Below are 18,796 nucleotides of genomic sequence, written 5' to 3' on the forward strand. Positions count from 1 at the left end.
TTTTTGATAACATCCCAAAACCTCACATCTGTCTAATAACTGGAAAAGCTTCATAATGCAGCTTTTCAAGTGGACAGTCCACTGTTATCTCTTCTTTCCAAAACCCTTAAATACTGTACTGACTTACCAGTGGAGTTCCAGATCTGACCATATTTTCAAATCAAAACTAATCTTCAGTATCACTTGAAAGCTCTCCTCTTCTGAGTATGGTTGAAAGAACCAAACACTGCTGCTGGTAAGAGGATGTGTCACCTTGGCAAATGGACTTCAGAAGATGGAGGTTGTCAATCAGCATTGCAAAGCATACACAGATATTCTTTCCCAACTCTGTCTCTCCATGATGATAGCTGAGGGCAAGGCTCTTGGAAAATGCACACAGATTGATACTGGTACTTCTTTCATTAATACTAATGAGATTTGCACTGCTTAAATCTCGTGCCACACACTGAAAATAGACTTCCTATTCACTCTAGTTTGTTGTATTGGCTAGGGAGGGTTTTCTAGTATTTCAGACAAGATTGGTTTCACAGAACAGATATCTAACCTTTCATCCATGCTCCCTGTGTGAATCTGAAAACAATTCCTTTTGCCAGAGGTCCTAACAATTCATCAGCTATTCCATCTCCAAAAGTTAAGCAAGGCCTGGGAATACATACTTGCATGAACCCAGGCAACATTTATCACCTGTCTTTGCCGAAGATTCATGTAAGAAGTAATCCCTGAAGAAACAGGGCAAATATTCAGGTCTGTTCAGATTCATAAGAATAAAATTAATTGATCTGGAAGGTGAAATAGAACACCAATTGACTCTTCAAGAATATTAATAGCGTAAATTAAAATAAACAACTTTTCCTTGTGATTCTCAAGTAAGTAAAAATGGTCTAACATGCAATAGTATTGCAGAAATGAACCTGCTGGTTTGGAAGTTAAAAATAACTTTTTAGTTTGTGTGAATTACTCTGAACCACAAAAGAAAGCGAATCCATCTTATAAGAAAACAATAAAAAAAATAATTACCTGGAAGATATTTCAGGAAAACTCTTCACACAGTGATTACAAAAAACAATCATTAGAAATGGCAGTGCTAAAAATACTAATGCAGAACACGAAATAATATCCCTTCATTATTAAATTGTCAGGCAGTTGCCTGGAGAGAAGCTTAAGAAAATGTAGAAGCAAATGCATTCTTTTCAATTATATTGAAACTTCTTTAATTTAATAAGAAATTTTAATTTCTTTAATTAATAAGAAATACTTCTTAAAACTAGTCTTGAAAACTTTGCTAAAAGCCAACTCCATGCAGTTACAGACAAATTGATTTCTTAGTAATAACTGTGCTGCCATACTTAATCCACAAGGAAAAGGAGATCTAATGCCATGTCTTGCATTCATGCATGCATCATCTGTTTCATATCAAATCTGATATTGAAGCAATTAGGTGTATTTGCTATTCATATGAATTAACTGTAAAAGTGTGCAAGGGTGGTCAATCTGCAGCTAGATGGTTTGTATCTTTGCACTGTAATTACTGGCATTCAATTAATTCATGAGATTTCAAAAAAAAAATCAGTGAAAATTAAATTAATGCTCTTCATCCAAAATATTTTCTTCTGGAACATGAGCTGAACAACTGCATTTCTCACTAAGTGTTCTGATTTTGTCCCAGATTTCTTTTTTCTTTCATCTCAGTTATAATACATTATACTTTGCAGGCACAGGTGTTAGTAACTAGTCATGCAGAATGTGGACCTCAATGTCCACTGCATGAGCAAAGATGTCAAAAATTGTTGTAAAGAAGCACTGAGAGTCAACTGTAAGATTTGTTGATTGAGCCACAACGATTTAAGCACAGTTGTGGAAATCTGTTTGCCTAAATTTTCCAGACAATCGGACCCACTGCCATCATGCTAATAGTGTCATTAAATAGAAATGTTTACCAAAATGTGGAATTAGCATTGCTTTAAAAAAAGTTATGAGAGTGTAGTGTAAATTCTTGTCAACTCAGACGGAAAAGCTTTTGCAGTCTTCATATGTATTTTATTTTACCTGCCAGAGTTTTTTTCTCTAAGAGGTGTTACCTCATACAAGAGCTTTGCAGCTGATGCTTCTAGAAATGCCTTGTCCATTGACAGGCAGAACTGGCTGTACTCCAAACAGCTACATGATGGGGCTAAGACAGAAATCTATATCCAGAAAAAAATTGCATAAGCGGAAAAATACTTGGACACGCATCCAGAAAGTTGTCACATAAATAGGCACCTGTGAAGAAGCAGACAAACCTTGAAAAAGAAAAAAATTACAATTTTAATGCTGGATAAAAGTACAGAGAGGAATCATTAAAGAAAAATGTCATCTTCACTGTGAAGCATGAGAGAATCCTTCAATCAAAAGAGAATATCACAGAGATGTCCCAAATTATATTTTGTATAATTATTCACATTTTAATTACACAATGAGCCATGAGAAGCATAAAACAGGAATTTAGATGAAGATAGTTTGAAGACATGAAATTTTTTCACGACTAAGCAGTCCCTGGTCCCAGCAATATCACAACCCTATTTTCAAACATACCAAAGTAGTTACCATCATACTATTAAATGGTATGGTCAGACTTGGCATTAACATTTTGCACAGTTTTTCAGTTTTCATTTTACCAGAAGCACTGAATATTTCATCATGGCATAGAATGTTTCTGATTTATTTTCATGACAACATCCTGTTTGAGCCTAATTTTCTCAAATTACGTGTCTCCAAGATGACAACTAAGATACTAATCAGGTGGAAAATAATGTGATCAAAGGTAAAAGATGGTTATTCTTATTTATATTTTACATATACCAAAAGTCAATATACCTACACAAAAACATAAGTATGTTAGAAAATATAGAAAAGTTATTTTCCCTTCTTATATTTCTATGATGACAGATGGAGTGTGAATCCTTCCCATCCCATCCAGCTTTTAAGCTTTTAAGCCTTCATTATAATGATTTTGAAGGATTTTGTACATCATATAGAGGTTACCACATGTTGCCATTTTTACTGTTCAAAAGACAGTTATAAATAAAAACATTTAACAATAATTGGTGGGGGTTTATTCTAAATTTCATTACTTTCATTCAAATTTCTTTGCCAATTTTCCCCTTTTTCCTACTTCTTTTTCTGCTCATTACTCTTGGTTTTCAAAAATAAGTAATATTCCTACTCATTAGTATCTCCTTCTCCCACATTTTATCACTTTTTCTCAGTGCTTGTGATAATTCTTTAGGTTTTCACCCTTACCCTCCATTAACACTCACTCAATTCCAAAGTTTTTGTCACAGTCCCTCAATTAACCAGTTCTCACATCTGTGTCATATTTTTCTCTCCTCACTCATCTTACCCTCGCAATCTGTCCCATCTCTGTCGCTAGTTCTCCCCTCTTCCTATGTATTCAATAATTGATCCTGCAATAATTGACCTTCAGAAGTCTTCTCTCCTTACAGAACAGACAGCACAGAGGAAATAGAGAATCTGAAGGGAAACAGTGGCTGCTGAACCTTTTATAAGAGCCTGCCATTGAAAATCACCTCTTTTGAGTCCTAGTTACCTTGAATACTAAAACCATAGCTTTCCTGCTATTTCCACTTAATTTCTCTTCCATTTTATGCTTTCATCCTATCTCTCCACATGTTCAAAGAATGAAAATCCAACACCCTTTTACATGGAAACCAAGAGATGATTATGCAAATTATTTGCATTATTTCTTCTCACCTGGAGGCATGCATGACGGGAAGGCCCTAAGGTACATTGAGAACTGTATTTCCTTCATTGTCAATATTATGAAAACCCCTTCCCTGAAGCCAGGTCAGTGCTCACCTCAACCCTCACTTTGAGATTAAGGAGATTTTTTCATTTTGAAATTGCGTTGCTTAAAGTTAATAGAAACAGCAGCATATCAAGGTGAACATTTAGTTTCAAGATAACCTCTTAAGAAAAGTCAGCGTTCAGGTCTTAGGGAGATTGTTCAATTACTGTCCTAAACTTATCTTCTACCTCAGTTAAAGAAGTTGCCAAAGGACAGTATCTGTCATGGCCATACACTTCTCTCAGATCTTGGCCGGCATATAAGAGTGACAGATTGCACTAATAGCACAGTTTGTCTACTTCATTTCCCTTTATTTTACACTGTAAATCTGGAATAAGTAATTCTGAATTTGCAATAATTTGAGTAAAACAAGGTAGGGATAATCCACTGATTGTTATAATTTGCCCACAGACTTTTTCCAGGAACACATCTCTAAGCATAACTTCAGAATAAATATGAGCATTTCTTATTTTGTAGAGTGTTTGTAATATTATGGTAGGTCTTGCAATTAAGAATTAGAAACAAAAGTCAGCTAAATATACACACATGTGGTGGGTTTTGTAGCTGTTTTTCTTTTTAAGAACAAGCATGCTTATTTCTGCTAGCCATAGACTAGTCTGAAATGTAGGAAGATTTGGGTTTCAGTTTTGCCCATTTTCATTCTATTTTGCCTTTCCAGGTGAAAGTCAGCAGTTAGACAGGGACATAACACTGGGAGACAGAAGGCTTTATTTTTAATATTTCAACCTTAAGCAGATATAGGCAATTCAAACAGCAACAACAACAAAAAAACCCGAAACCCCACTACTTACTTCTGAGGCGTCAAAAAATAATAGATTGCACCTCATGCTTCAGACTTCATCTTAAACCCACAGTCTCACAGCTTTTAAGGCAGAATCAGCTTGAGCACATCTGGCAACAGAGACAGTGCAAATTTGATTCTGCCCACAAAACTCTGCAACAGAGATGCCTTTGCCTATCCCCTGAGAATAATCAGGAACATAGTTTGGGCTCGTGTGTCTTAATTCATCCCTTAATCATTGTTTGACTTGTCACTCAAGGGCTTCTGTCAGGTTGTTCCCAAAATCCTCTGTGTATTTGGAAACCTGGCAGTAAGTGAGATAAATTTCCTAGACAGTGTCTTAATTTCTCAACCACTGAATAGGCATTACTCTTCAGGATTAAACCAATTAATGTCTAGAGTCCCATTTATTTTCTCACAGACAATCAAATAATTTCAGACAGGGCTCTGACTGAAAAAGTTTAAACTATACTTTTCCAAGTCACCTCTTGGTAGCTTCATGCACAGCCACTTTAGTGATTATGATGTATGCATTAAAGGAGACCTCCCCTTTGAAGTCTTCAGAAACATTCAGCGCTCAGTAAAATAACTGAGTTTATTTAAAGATATTAGCCTTTAAATACTAGTTAGTCTTGCCCATGCAACAATACAAGCAGCTGCAGTAAAGCATTTCTTTTTTATTTTCTCAGATATTTTCCTAGTATTTTTTTTATTTTCTTCTATTTTCATATTATCCACTTATCTCACAACACTCGACTACTGAATAAACAGACATAAACTTCCTTTTTAGCTGGATAGAATAATACTATAGTCACACTTAACCACGGTGTGGTTAAACCATAGGTTTTGTGATGAACATGCAATTATTCTTTACCGAAAATATATCAATAGATGTGAGATACATCTTTTGTATCAATACACATTTCTTTGCTTATGTTGCGATACTCTTCTTAGACTTAGAGGCATGATTCAGTACCTACAGACTGCACAGGATCACAGAATCAAAGAATATTCTGAGTTGGAAGGGACCCACAAGGATCATTGAGTCCGACTCTTAAGTAAGTGGCCCAGTTCAACAGAAAGCTTCTCATTGATTTTGATGGATTTTGGCTCATACCTAAATGGAGGTTGGCAAAATAGCCAGGTCTCCTCCCTCTTCAGAAAGCCATGATGGAGTAAAAAGAAGATAAAAAGAGAGAGAAAGATAAAAAAGAAAAAAAAAAAAAGAAGAAAAAAAAGGAAGATTTATAGATCAGTTTCCTGCAAAAATAATACCATTCTCATGTAACAAAAGTACTTGGTAAATCTAAACAATGCCTAGCAAGGCCTAGGTTATTCAAGGGGAATAACCATGAAATTTGCTAGAAATTTATTTTATTTCTGGAAGCTAATTTCTGAGTTTTCATGCAACATTTATCTCGTGTTTATTTGTAAATTCAGTGCTTTGTCATTGCTTGGGTTGTGCAACTGCCCTGCCAACTGATACAGCTGTGCTACTGCTCAGTGCATGAGTTAATTTGCTGGCAGAATAGTGACTAACCAAATAAAAAACATCTACTAATCACTGAAAAATGAAAATTCATATGAAAAATTCTGAAGCAGATTCTGAAAAGTTTCTTTAAGCATAATTATTTGGATAGGATGTATGAGGTTTTGACTGATTAATTCTTTTGTTTCAGTTACAAAATAATATGGGTTTTCTGTTCAGCTAGTTCTAGCCAGTACTAAGCAAAATATCAGTATGATAATCTTTATATTTTCTTCGGAGTTCCCATTTCCAGATCTTGCCATAATGACAATCGAAGAAAGCACTAAAATTTGTATTTAGCTTCAAATTTCTGAGAATAGGCCCTTTCAGCATTGAATTTCTGCTCAAAATACAGCTGATGCTAAATACTGCATTACTACTTATGAGAAGCCTCCACAGCACTTCTGATGTTAATGTGTTCACTGAAATATATTTATATCTAGTGGCAAAATTTTGATTTTCAAAAATATTGCTTGGAAAAAGGAAAAATGTCACTCTTCTAATGACCACGTATAAAAAGGATTGTAAAAAAGAAAAGTTAATTATCTGGTTTTATTTGCAATATTCTTTCTACTTTTGCATTAGTATTTTATTCAGCAATTCCTAGTTCAGATTTCATGATAGACAGTAAGAACACACGGAGCTCTACACATAAATGAAGTAATAAAAAGCAATCATAAAGACTACTCAGACAATTATAAGCACCCTAGAAGAATTATAACATATTAAATAATATGAATTAACATGATGCAACATTCTTGGGATTAAAAATAACTAAGAGTTTCATACATAATGAAGAGAAGGCTTTAAGAATTTTCAGAGTTATTTAACTTGTTTTATTTTTTTTCTCATAAAGTGTAATTGAATACTATTTTATAGAAAATTTACAGGGATTCCAGTGTAATAAGTAATTAGCTGGCAGTACAAGCCATAGTGGGAGAGGCTCCTGCACCCTGCTCTTCTACTTTGATACAACGGTTACTCAGAGAAACTTTTCCAGGGAATAAAGTGTAAATCAGACCTTTTCTTTTCCCTTGGGACTATCAACCATGTTAGTCACAGAGGAGATGCATTTTCCTATGGTAACAGGCAAAAGCACATAAAATTTTCATTGGAATTAGATGACCAAACAGCATTTATTTTCTGAAGCCACAAAGACCAGGGTATTTGAGTACAGAATAAATGTTGGCCAACCTCAAGCCATCTTCTTCAGAACAGAAATGGATTTTTGGTAGATGAGCTTGATAGCACACATAAAACACACAGATTTTACCAAGACTACATGAAGAATTCACTTAATAAATTAGTTAATATTACTTATTAAAAACAAAAATCTGTATCAAAATCCAAAGTATTTATCACACTTTCAAATCTACTTGTTTCTTTTTTTTATTTTAACCCAGAAGCAGTTCCCTTCCCTAGAATCAGAACAGCTTTAGCAGCAAATGAAGGGAAAAAAAACCCCTGTCCTTGTTTGACCTATCCATTTGCGTCCTGTCAAGAGGAATTTTATTGATCCTGCTGTGTTGTTGTCATGTCTCACACTATTTGACAGTCTTTAATGTGGTTTGAATATAACTTGACACTTTGATGCATTGCAAGGCAGCAAATAAATATTTTTAAATCCTCACAATCTGCTATTGTTTTCAATATGCATGTCAACAAACCCACCACTGCTCGGCAGAGCAACCCTGCCAGGCAGACCAGAAGGGGTGTCACCTAAGGCTGGAGATGTACTCCTTAGCACAGAGATGAACTGACCTGCATGTTGAACTCATCTGTTCTCCCCGCAAAGTAACTACAGTGCCAGTCATGGCAGAGGGGCTTTTGGATCCTGTTCTACCATAGAGACCTTCTTCAGAGAAAAAAAGTGCAAGTTAGAACTTCCCCTTTCCCTTGAGACTGCCAGCAATGGTCCTAGTCTCAGAGAAGATGTGTTTTCTTTGGTAACAGAACAAAAGCCTGCACACTTTCCAAGGAGGCTATTGCATTTCTGTCAGGTGCCTTTTCTCACATGACACTGACCTTCAGAAGCTTTGGAGCAAAGGCTGAATTGTCAAGTGTTGAATATAAGCAATAATAAAGCTACTGCAAGGATATATTGTGTGAGATTTTCACCTGATGGAAACCTGCATTGACCATTGAAGTAGCTATCCCATTTTTATGCCATTTGAATGTATGAATATATTTACAGATTTGTTTAAAGAAAAATTAGTTTCTATATACTCCTTGAGTAGTATGTGCCTGTTCCCTGAACTTATAAATAAGTCTTGAACAGCCTAGACTGCATGCGTTCACATTATTGTTATGAACATTTTATTTAAAAGATTGTTATTCAACTCAAAACACAGGAAAATCTAGACAGACATACATTGGATTCTGCCTTGGATTTTCATGCAATTCATGGAGAACTCTGGTGACTTCCCTTTTCAAAAGACATTGCAGTAACCAGAGAGCTCTTCAGTAAGAACTTTACTAAGATGTTCCCGTATGTCAAAATCTGAACACTGTCACATAAGAAATTACACAGCTACCACAGTGCCTGTCTGTCATCAGTAACATGCAAATCATATATAAAATTGCGTTACATCAGGATAGAAAGACCATAATTCTTTGGAAAAGGAAAAGATTATTTCTGATTGTTTCTTTTGTTGGAAAAATAGTGAGTGATTCCTTTAGTAACCTCTCTAGGTTCCCAATAGACTACTCACATGTTACTCCTGACCAGAGTAAGGATAATGTACTGGGTCTCCTGCAAAGGTCAACAACTGCAACCTGGTTAATTTTTCAGAATATTTGTTTACCTTCACACACAGCATCATGCTTTTATGCCATAAAATTGAGACTGATAGTTAAAAGGTTGGGCTTCAGTGGAAATTGGATCTGAAATCCCTTTTAAGTTCAAGCTGCAGTTCTCAAATCTGAAATCTAAAGAAAAGGAAGAAAACTTCCCCTAGACTATAAACCCAGCAAGATGAATATCCAGTTTAATACCTGAATATCTAATATTTGTAATATGCAGAACTCCAAAAGTAAAAGCATGGAAATAGAATAGAAAATGAGAAAGATCACCAAATAAAGCTCTGAATAAGATCAGGAAAGGCAGGAATGAAATGAAAACATGAAGAAGTCAAACTGAATTAGACCACATTAAGGAGATTAAAATGAACAAACAAAAAGCCATTAGTGGAGTACTAAAAGAATCGTGTTGGGGGAAATTTTGCTCCATATTTTCACTGACAACATTAGCCCAAAAAGTAGACGTGATACCTACTGAGGATGTGTGGCATCACCGGTGAGAAAGGAGAATAACTGCAATATTGTATAAAGCTTAGAAGAGTGTTTTCAAATTGGTCACTCAATGAACTGAGTGGAAATAATAAACAAGTATCAAGACATAAATTTGTCAGTCCTTCAGCAATTGTGACACTGGCCCACCAGTGTGATGCTACCATAAAGCAGTTAAATAAGATAACAGTAGTGTATCCACAGAGATATTTTCAACACTGATGCCATGAGCGAGATCTATTTCAAAGCACTGTTCTAGTCATGCATTCCCAAAATGGTAAATCTAAGACACACCTGTCTTTATAAGAGTGATAATTTATTTCTAATTAGGATGCAGTAATTGATGAAGTGTTAAACAGAAATGCTGCATTGCTAAGTAATTGGTAGACTGTATGGTTTCAAAATTACATTTTGAAAAGCAGAGGGAAAAAATTAAAGTATTCAAACCATTTTAAGTCCTCACAAGAACTTAAATTCTCTTCCTTCACATGTGACTCCTTTAGCCAAAGACGACTAACATACAATAATTAGGGCAAAACCAGCATGACTGCTGTTAAAATGAGTCATTAAGGACAATCAATTAATAGGTTTTATTACATTTCTCTTTTCTATTTTTCTGCATATGAAACTGAAAATATTGAGGTGCCAGTAGGATATCTCTTGAAGTCAAATATTTTAAAAAGAGTGGATATTTTAGAGAAGAAAAACAAAATCTTTTCAGCCCTTAGCATTAGCAACAATGTGAGTAGAAAATGGATAGGAGAATTGATGGACTCTAAAGAAAAGCCATGTAAGATGTAAGCCATGTATTAAAAATCAGAAAGAAAAGCTCATACTATTCTCCACAAAGGAAATATAAAGACTTTGAGACAGAATCAAAATAAATAATTTTAACCATTTCAGAATGTTTCATTTGATGCTAAAAAGGGATATTCATCATACATCAGGACAAAATCTTAACACCACCACTTTTGGGACTGATCTGTAAAGACACTGAGGAACCAGCTTTGGATTTTTAGTCTTGAATTCCTTTGTGCTTTCTATTCCAAGGCTATATTTGCTCCCAAGACCAACTTTCCCACCCTCCATCCAGAGAGATACTGTCCTGGTGTACTGAAAGTTAGTGTGACTAAGTGTGCCTTTGCAGAGGAAACAGATGTATGAAGCATTGCTGAGGAGTAAAAAGCGGTAAGGGCTCCATCTGGGTTACTTCCAGATAAGACATCATAGAATCATAGAATCATAGAATCAGCTGGGTTGGAAAGAACCTCTGAGATCATCAAGTCCAACCTTTGATCCAGCATCACTGTGGTTACTAGACCATGGCACTAAGTGTCACATCCAGTCTCATCTTAAAAACCTCCAGGGATGGAGAATCCACCACTTTCCTTGGCACCCCATTCCAATTCCTGATTATCCTCTCTGTAAAGAATTTCTTCCTAATATCTAACCTAAACTTCCCCTGGTAGAGCTTAAGACCATGCCCTCTTGTCGTACTGTTAGCTGCCTGGGAGAAGAGACCAGCCCCCACCTGGCTACAACATCCTTTCAGGTAGTTGTAGAGAGTGATGAGGTCTCCCCTGAGCCTCCTCTTCTCCAGGCTAAACAACCCCAGCTCCCTCAGCCTCTCCTCACAGGACTTGTGTTCAAAAAATACTGATGAGTGCTTTCAGAGTCAGTGGAGGAGCCTAAAGTGACAGGCTCAAACTACCAAAAAATCTCAGCTCCGAAGATAATTCAGTGTTTGGAGATCAGCCTGCTGTCCACAGAAGATGATAAATATTAAAATCCAGTTGCTAATTTTACACAGAAAAAAAAGCACTACACAGATGTTATAAGACACTAGGAATCTGGAGCTCTTGCTGCACCTTGGATTACTGACTTTTAGCGACATGAACTTTGTTCCTTGTTCATACTTTGCATCTCTTCTTTTTCCCTCCTGTCTGTTTCAATTCAAAGCTTTTCATACACCCTGGCTGGCAATAGATGCTGTTGTAGGCCAGACCACAGCCATCTGCATTCCAAACACACTCTGGCTGATGGGCAAGAAAACTCCTCCTGATGCATTGCTGGGAGAAGAATCCCTTCCAATGCACATTAACAAAGAAGGATTGGCCAACTGAATCTCCATCCTTGACTCCACACCATAGTGTCTGTTGTTGTGGGTTTTTTGCTATTCCTTATACTGCAGCACCAGTACAAAGTCTCCTCCCAGAGGCAGGACAAGTACCCACATTCGTATTAGAGCTTTTTTTGCTCTCTACTGCTGCAGCACCTACAATAATATCCACACTCACAGTAATCCACAATAATATCTTGACTACTTAAGGGTAAACACTAATACCAAACCTTCTTCCTCTGCCAAAGTATTCCCCCCTCCTTGTTCCTTCCTGAACAAGGCACAAGTACTTAGTGGGTTCACTGACATCAAACAGCAGTCATTCCACTGAGGACTTTCATGTGAAACACTCAATGAGTTTTCTGCCAGGGATTTCTTTAGTGTGTTGCTTTCTCAACACAGTGGTGCTGTGGGAAGAGTCGCACCCCATTTCAGCTTTCTCCCTAAAAGACCATAAAATAGGATTACTTAAATGATTTCCATAAAAACTTCACAGAGAGAAGTTGTGTGAAAGGGCATCAACTGACAGTCTACGCCTCTGGAACTGATATTCTAATATCCATAGTTCTTTTAAGATATGTATGTATGTCTTCTCAGTAAATGATACTGCCTCTTACTTGTAGTTGTTTTAGACTATGATGTGAGTTCAATCTCCCATGTTTCTTGGCCCACCTTCAACTGTTCCAGCAAGGCCACATTCTCAAAGCAGCATAGAGATTTGATACTCCCAAACAAGCTGTCTGATGTCACTATTTTAATTACGGCAGAAAGGAAACGTATCTCAAGAAAGTGGGAACATATATAAAGCCTCCATTCTGTGTCCTTTGCAGACAGTGTCACTGCCTTAGGCTACATGCAACCATGTTTTTTCTACTTCAGATATGCTCAATAAAGACTGGAAATGAAATCATAGGCCATATGTTCTTTTGCAGCCCATAAGAGTTTAGATTCCCACTGTCTCTCCCTACCTAGGCTTTGTGACTCTTACAGCTCCTGTCACTGTTTCCAGTATGGGTTGCTGCAGAGGTCGTTCATTACTATGTACCGCTGATTCTAGGTACTGTCCCCATTACCAAACCAGACTCCATCTTCCAGTCCTTGACGGAAGGAAAACAGGAGTGATGACTGCCCTGGTGAAGGTGTCCAGCACACAGAAGAAACAAACTCTGTGAGTCCAAAGTCAGTCATGACCAAAGCAGTAGCAAAACTTTATAGAAACTACCCTCCGGAGGCCAGTTCCCACATTAGCAGTGTTCTAATGAGGTACTAGAGCAACTGATACCAGGCTAAGCAATTCCTCACTTTCCTCCACACACCTGCATCCCCACCCTGAAGCCCTGACCAGCTGTGCTTCTGGGACTGTATTTCTTATAAAAGGACTGCTGTGATCTAACATCAACTCTGCTCACTCTTCCTCATTCAGATTGCCCTCACCCCACTTCCTGATCCTCATCTTGCAAAGGCTCCGCAGCTACTGCTCTCCCATAAGAATCAGAACTACCTTTTCTTCCCCCACTCTAAAGAGGTCTACTGAGGGAACTTATTTCAAAGCAGTCTGCTGCCTCAGCCTCTGTCTAGAAGTAGGGCCCATTTACTGTGACTTATCCTAGTTATCATTCAGATATTTTCTCTGACTCTGTGGTTTAAAGACTCCTTTTTCATCTCACAGAACGAATGTTGAAGGCTTTCTGCACTGAAATAAATCAATAAATAATTACCGCTTCATATAGCAGGACACCATGAACCACTAGCACAGCTACTCGGATGAGACAGATAAGTACCAATGATGTTGGAAGAATCCTGCCTTGATAGCTCTCAGCCTTCTAAATATCTGTCATCAAAGAGCAAGAAGCATCTGTCTAGTACTTCAAGCCAATTCACACAGAATAAGGGCACCTTGCAAAGCAATGTATGTTCATCCAAGGAAAGAGATGCAGAAAAAGGGCAAAACAAGAAATATATTTACATTGGAAAGAGCTGTGTCAACACAAAAGACTAGTCAACTTCAAAATCTCTCTTCAGGGTCTGACTTCTAACTCTCCAAAAAGCTTTTAGACCCAAACATTGGTCAGAGACCACTGTGACCCCAAAAATTTTTATTAAAGACTTGCAATTCATCCATTTGCTGCAGGACATTAGAGTTTGAACAGGGCAAATCCTTCAAGTTCCTATCACCAGATACACATCTAGTATCATAAAACATAGAAATTTATAACTGAAAAAAAGATTAAAGCATGAAAGCACAAAGGAAACCATAACTATTCCACAACTAAAAGCAGGATCAACAACAGAATTCCTCGCTGAAGACTGTAGGACCTCCTCTTAAAAAACCTCTGCAGACAGAAGTTCAACAGCTTACTCATGCAAAGCTCACTATCTTTGGCCTTCCCATCTATCAGGTAGTTTGGCCTAATATGTAAACTAAACCTCTTTTGCTGCAAGTACTTGAATCTGCACTGCAGATTATTTCCCTCCCCTATGTATTTCCTCTTACACACTAAAGTACACCCTTTTCTCCTTTACTTCTCTTTTTACCCAGAAAACTCATTTCTTCAGAATTCCCATGATTCTCATTGTCTGTCTCTCAGGTTTCTCCAAATGCACTTGTAACAAATTGCTGAATCTGATGGATCGCTACAGGCAGCCCAGGTACAGCAAGCAGCAAGGTAACGTATGTATTCTGAATAGGCATATGCACATGTATAGATATACATGTGGCTGGCCACACAGATATACGAACATCAGCACTCACAAAAAAAAAAAAAGAACATCAATGACCTGATCTTGTTCCCTTATATGGATGAAAGCCCATTAGCAGAAAATATATACGTATATAGACACATATATACAAAATATGTATCGCTCCAGTAACTGGCCTTAGACATTCAGTCTATTTGAATACCTGTGTTCTTGGTCCCTTGGCATCTCTGCTGCCTCACTCACAGACACAAACATGTGCAACCAGGTCACTCTTCCTGAAGGTGTACCCCAGAGGCCATTCTCCAATAGCTGGCTTGGACATACTGGTCCCTCCAGTAGTCAGGTCGCAGACCACTCACGTCTCTCCAGACTCATGGCCAAGCCAAGATGTGACTCCCAAGCTTCCATCTTACTCAACAACTAGACCAGTTAGGTGATTATACACTGATTATCACCATTTAGGTGATTTGCTAGTGATTATACACTGACATATACATCCACAAGTATGGACACACTTGGGTTTCTTCAGCTACTGGCATCAAAACCACACAGGCCCTCCATGGTCCAATTTAACTCTCTGGCACTTAGACCTTCCTAGAGAGAAGTGTACTGAAAATAAATAGGTTTTTTCCCCTGAAAAATGTTGCAAAATAGAGCTGAACAGGAAGACAGTACAGATTGCACTGATCAGGCTCAGGGCACAGCTAGGCAAGCACTGATCGGCAACCTGCTTAAATACAACAGGTTCATTTTATTATCCTCTTATCTCTCAATTTTCCTAAGCTTCTTCCTCCCCATACCATGAAGATTCCTTCCTTTTCCCCACTTTTGCTTCCTTCCTTAAACATACCATAGTAAGATATGTTCAATGCTGAGATGCTCTTCCCCTTGCATTTCATATCGAGGTCCATACCTCCTAAACAATAACTTCCTTCAGTCCAAAAGTTGCTCAGGAGAACCTGTCCCATTGACTCATCTTGATGAGTTTCACACTGGGACAAGGGCTAATAGTTTCTTTGTAACAGACCTGGGAGGAGCCAGGCAGAAACTCGTGCCTCTAGATGGATTAACGGAGTTCCCTTGCCTATCGTCATGTTTCTGTGGTTTTTTGTGCTCATGTATGTGTGTGTGGTGATAAGTCTTTAGTTCAATAGTCCAAGATGTTTTTCTTGTGTAGCAAAACCTAAAACTGAGAGTACTTCTGCAACTGTAGGTTTACAGACAGCAAAAGCAGTGGGCAGATGGATTCACATATCTGAAAACGATAGTCTTATTAGCACTTCCCAATACAGTATTGCTTTTTCCTTTCTTTATCTGCACCGCCTTAATCACAGTTCAAGTCTGATTCACTGCTGCCTGTATCCACTTTGGCAGAGCTACTATCTAGCTATTCTGCATTTACACAATTGATTAGTCCTGGTTTTCCAGGACATTTTGTGCTGACCCTAATGGATTTCACCATATTTTTAGGACATTTCAGTAAGTTGTCAATGTCACCTTGAATTCTAATGCTCTCTTCCAGCATTCTTCATTCTGAGAGGCATAATCTTCGCATTTAATAAAGAGCCTCTCTTTTCCAATATCCATCTTTGAAATATTAAATAACACCAGTCCTATAAAAGGTCTGTGGAATTGAATGTACCCCTGCTATTTAGCAGCAAACCTCTATAAAACTCATTTTCCTCAAAGCCAGGTTTACACTTGTGCCTCAATCTTTCAGGGTTTATTTCTGTGTATCTACTTTATGCATGTACTTTATAATTTGACCTAGTTTCCCTTGTTGTGTACTACCATTTCTCTACTCTGGAGTGCAAGAGTAAGCACCAATAATATACTTTAGGGAAGTGTCAGCTACTCTGAACTCCATATATCTTTGTGCATGCTTCTCAGACAATTAATTTATTTTTTTTTTTTAGTTTGTTAAGATTGTCTTTTTTTAAGTCTATTGAGTTGGGATTCTTTTTCTGTGGGTTTATATATTTATTTAATGTTCTTCCACGTGCCTTTTCTAAAAATATATTCAAATTGTCTACTGGAATTATAAGAGTAAGCCTAAAATTTGTAGTTAGCCAATCACAGAAGGGCCTGAAGACTTTCTCCCACTTCTATACAAGAAAACTCTTACCAGCAACTTGCAAGAATTTGCTGTAGGCAGTATCCTTTTCAATTACTGCTCTAGCTGAAGTCCCCCATCACTACAGAACTCTGTACTTTGGATAATTGCTCCAAAATATCACCTTCTGGTCTCCCTTGCTAAGTGCTTCAAAAGTAACTCTAAATATGCCTTCTTTCTCATTTTCCCCATCCCTTTTCCCAAAGGAAGGAAACCTTTCCTCTTCCTGCAACTCAGAGCAATTGACACAGAATGCAATGCTTCTTTCTGCTACTCCTCTTTCCCAAGTAAATTGTAGCTTTTTAAACAAGCTCTCTGTACCTTACTTGAATTCAAATGGTTATGATGATCCAGATGACTTTGATAAAAATATGGATTTCAGAAAATTGTCAAATTTAAAAGTAAATATTATAAACATTCCCTTCACAGCACATTTGACAGTGCTTCAAGTACTTTTGCTACATTAAAAATCTACAGATACAAAGAATCAGAAAATTTGCAACCATGAAAAACTCAGGGATTTGACAAAATGACCAAAGTAAGCAGACATCTTTCATTTAAGACCTTTTATTGCTTGGATCTTTCCTAGAGATTAACCAAATTAAACCAAATTAGCTCACAAAATATTCTCCAGAATGAGCTGAATGCATATACGTGGCATCATCATCATCTGTAAACATGAAAGTAAAATACAGAATAGAGTGTGCAGGGCAGCAGGTGTTGCAATATACTATACTACGCTGTATTTCAAATGGGACATTCAAATTCAATATGTCAATTCAAGTATCCCTTCTAAGAAATAGCACTTTGGTCTTACATGGAGCTTTGATCCAAAAAACCCTCTTAAGGCAGAGAGAATTGACAGAAATTCCACTTGCTGAAATGAAACCTTCACTGAAGAGAAAAAAAAAGGGAAGGATTGGAAAGAGCTCAGGGTGAACATAGAACTTACAAGAAGAGAGAAGATTGTATGCAGAAGATAAAAGCACTGATAATCAAATGAAAATATAAAAATGTATCATCTTGCTAAGTATTTTGCATACTACTTCTCTGCTTCTATAATTGACAATCACTGTGAACAGAATCTGAACAAAAATAATTAAAAAGACAAACTTAGCAACATGGCAACAGATATTTCATCAGAAACTGTCAGTTATATTATGAAAAAGAAACTGTTTGAGCAAGTTTTAAGTTAGGTTATTATATGTAGAATCAGATGTTAGCAGAGACATTGATTAGAAGATGATAGTGCCATTCAGAATATTAAAAAGAATCTATAAAATGTTTCAGATATATTTTATTTAGAGATTTAAGTACTCAGAATTAAAAATAAACACTAAGGCTAAAAATTCTGTAACATTCCATTCATGTATGGACCTAGCTGACAATGAGCATAGTCCATTCTATCAAATAATCGTGCATGTCTATGATGATGTATAAACAGTTGAAGAATATTTACTAATGTACTTTATAAGAACTTCTAAGTAGGACAACCTATAATGACTCTTCCCATGCAAAGCAAAGTCAGCCTAACTAGACTAACACAATAACTGAGCAACTAGGTAAAATGTAACAGTTTTCCAGTGTGAAAAAGAGGCTCACACTGGTTTTGAAATTCACAACCTGCAAGTTTTTAATGGTATTGAAACAGGCACATCTGACTCAGACTTAGTGCCATCCACCCACAACAGTCTGCCTTCCTTGTTTTGTTTTTTCACTAAAAGGATTGATAAGAACACCAACATTTTGCAATTAAAAAAGGACAAATGTTTTGCACTTTGCTCATCTGAGTATTAAATGTGGATTTCTGATTGCTTTTGTGATTGATGTATTCCTAAATAAAAGTCTATCATTATACTTACAATGACAACTATTATGTATTTTTCTTTTGAGAAGACTAGTAATTTTACTTTCATAGAGGTAATTAACATAATTCTGTGTGGTTCAGGAATATGTTAAAGCACAACAGAAAAGGAGGGAAAAAGCATTTTATGCAGTTGTTCAAATGTTACAATAGAAAACAAAACCACCACAATTAGTGTTGGTTTGTGGCCAGAAAAATCAAGCATCTAGAGTGTAAATTAGGAGGATCCCATGAGATATAAGTGGATTCAAATATGATCATACATTTTGGTAACCAAATTAATTATATCAGAATACAGGCAATTATTTCAATCTACCTGATTGCATAAACAAAGGTGTCCCTATCACAGTACTGGGAGTGAGAAATGCCCTGAGCTTTACTGAGGGAGGCTTATTCCATCCCATGTCCCAAGTAACATGGGTACAGCTATTTGTATAATAATAATAATAGAATAATGGCCAGTCTTCGCGAGCGAAGATTTGGGAAAGGTCATTAACCCTTCGAGCCTGCGCAGTGGATTTTTTAGGTGAGACACAGC

Source organism: Lepidothrix coronata, unplaced genomic scaffold (genome assembly GCF_001604755.1).
Source record: "Lepidothrix coronata isolate B3197 unplaced genomic scaffold, Lepidothrix_coronata-1.0 Scaffold47, whole genome shotgun sequence".
Lineage (NCBI taxonomy): Eukaryota > Metazoa > Chordata > Aves > Passeriformes > Pipridae > Lepidothrix > Lepidothrix coronata.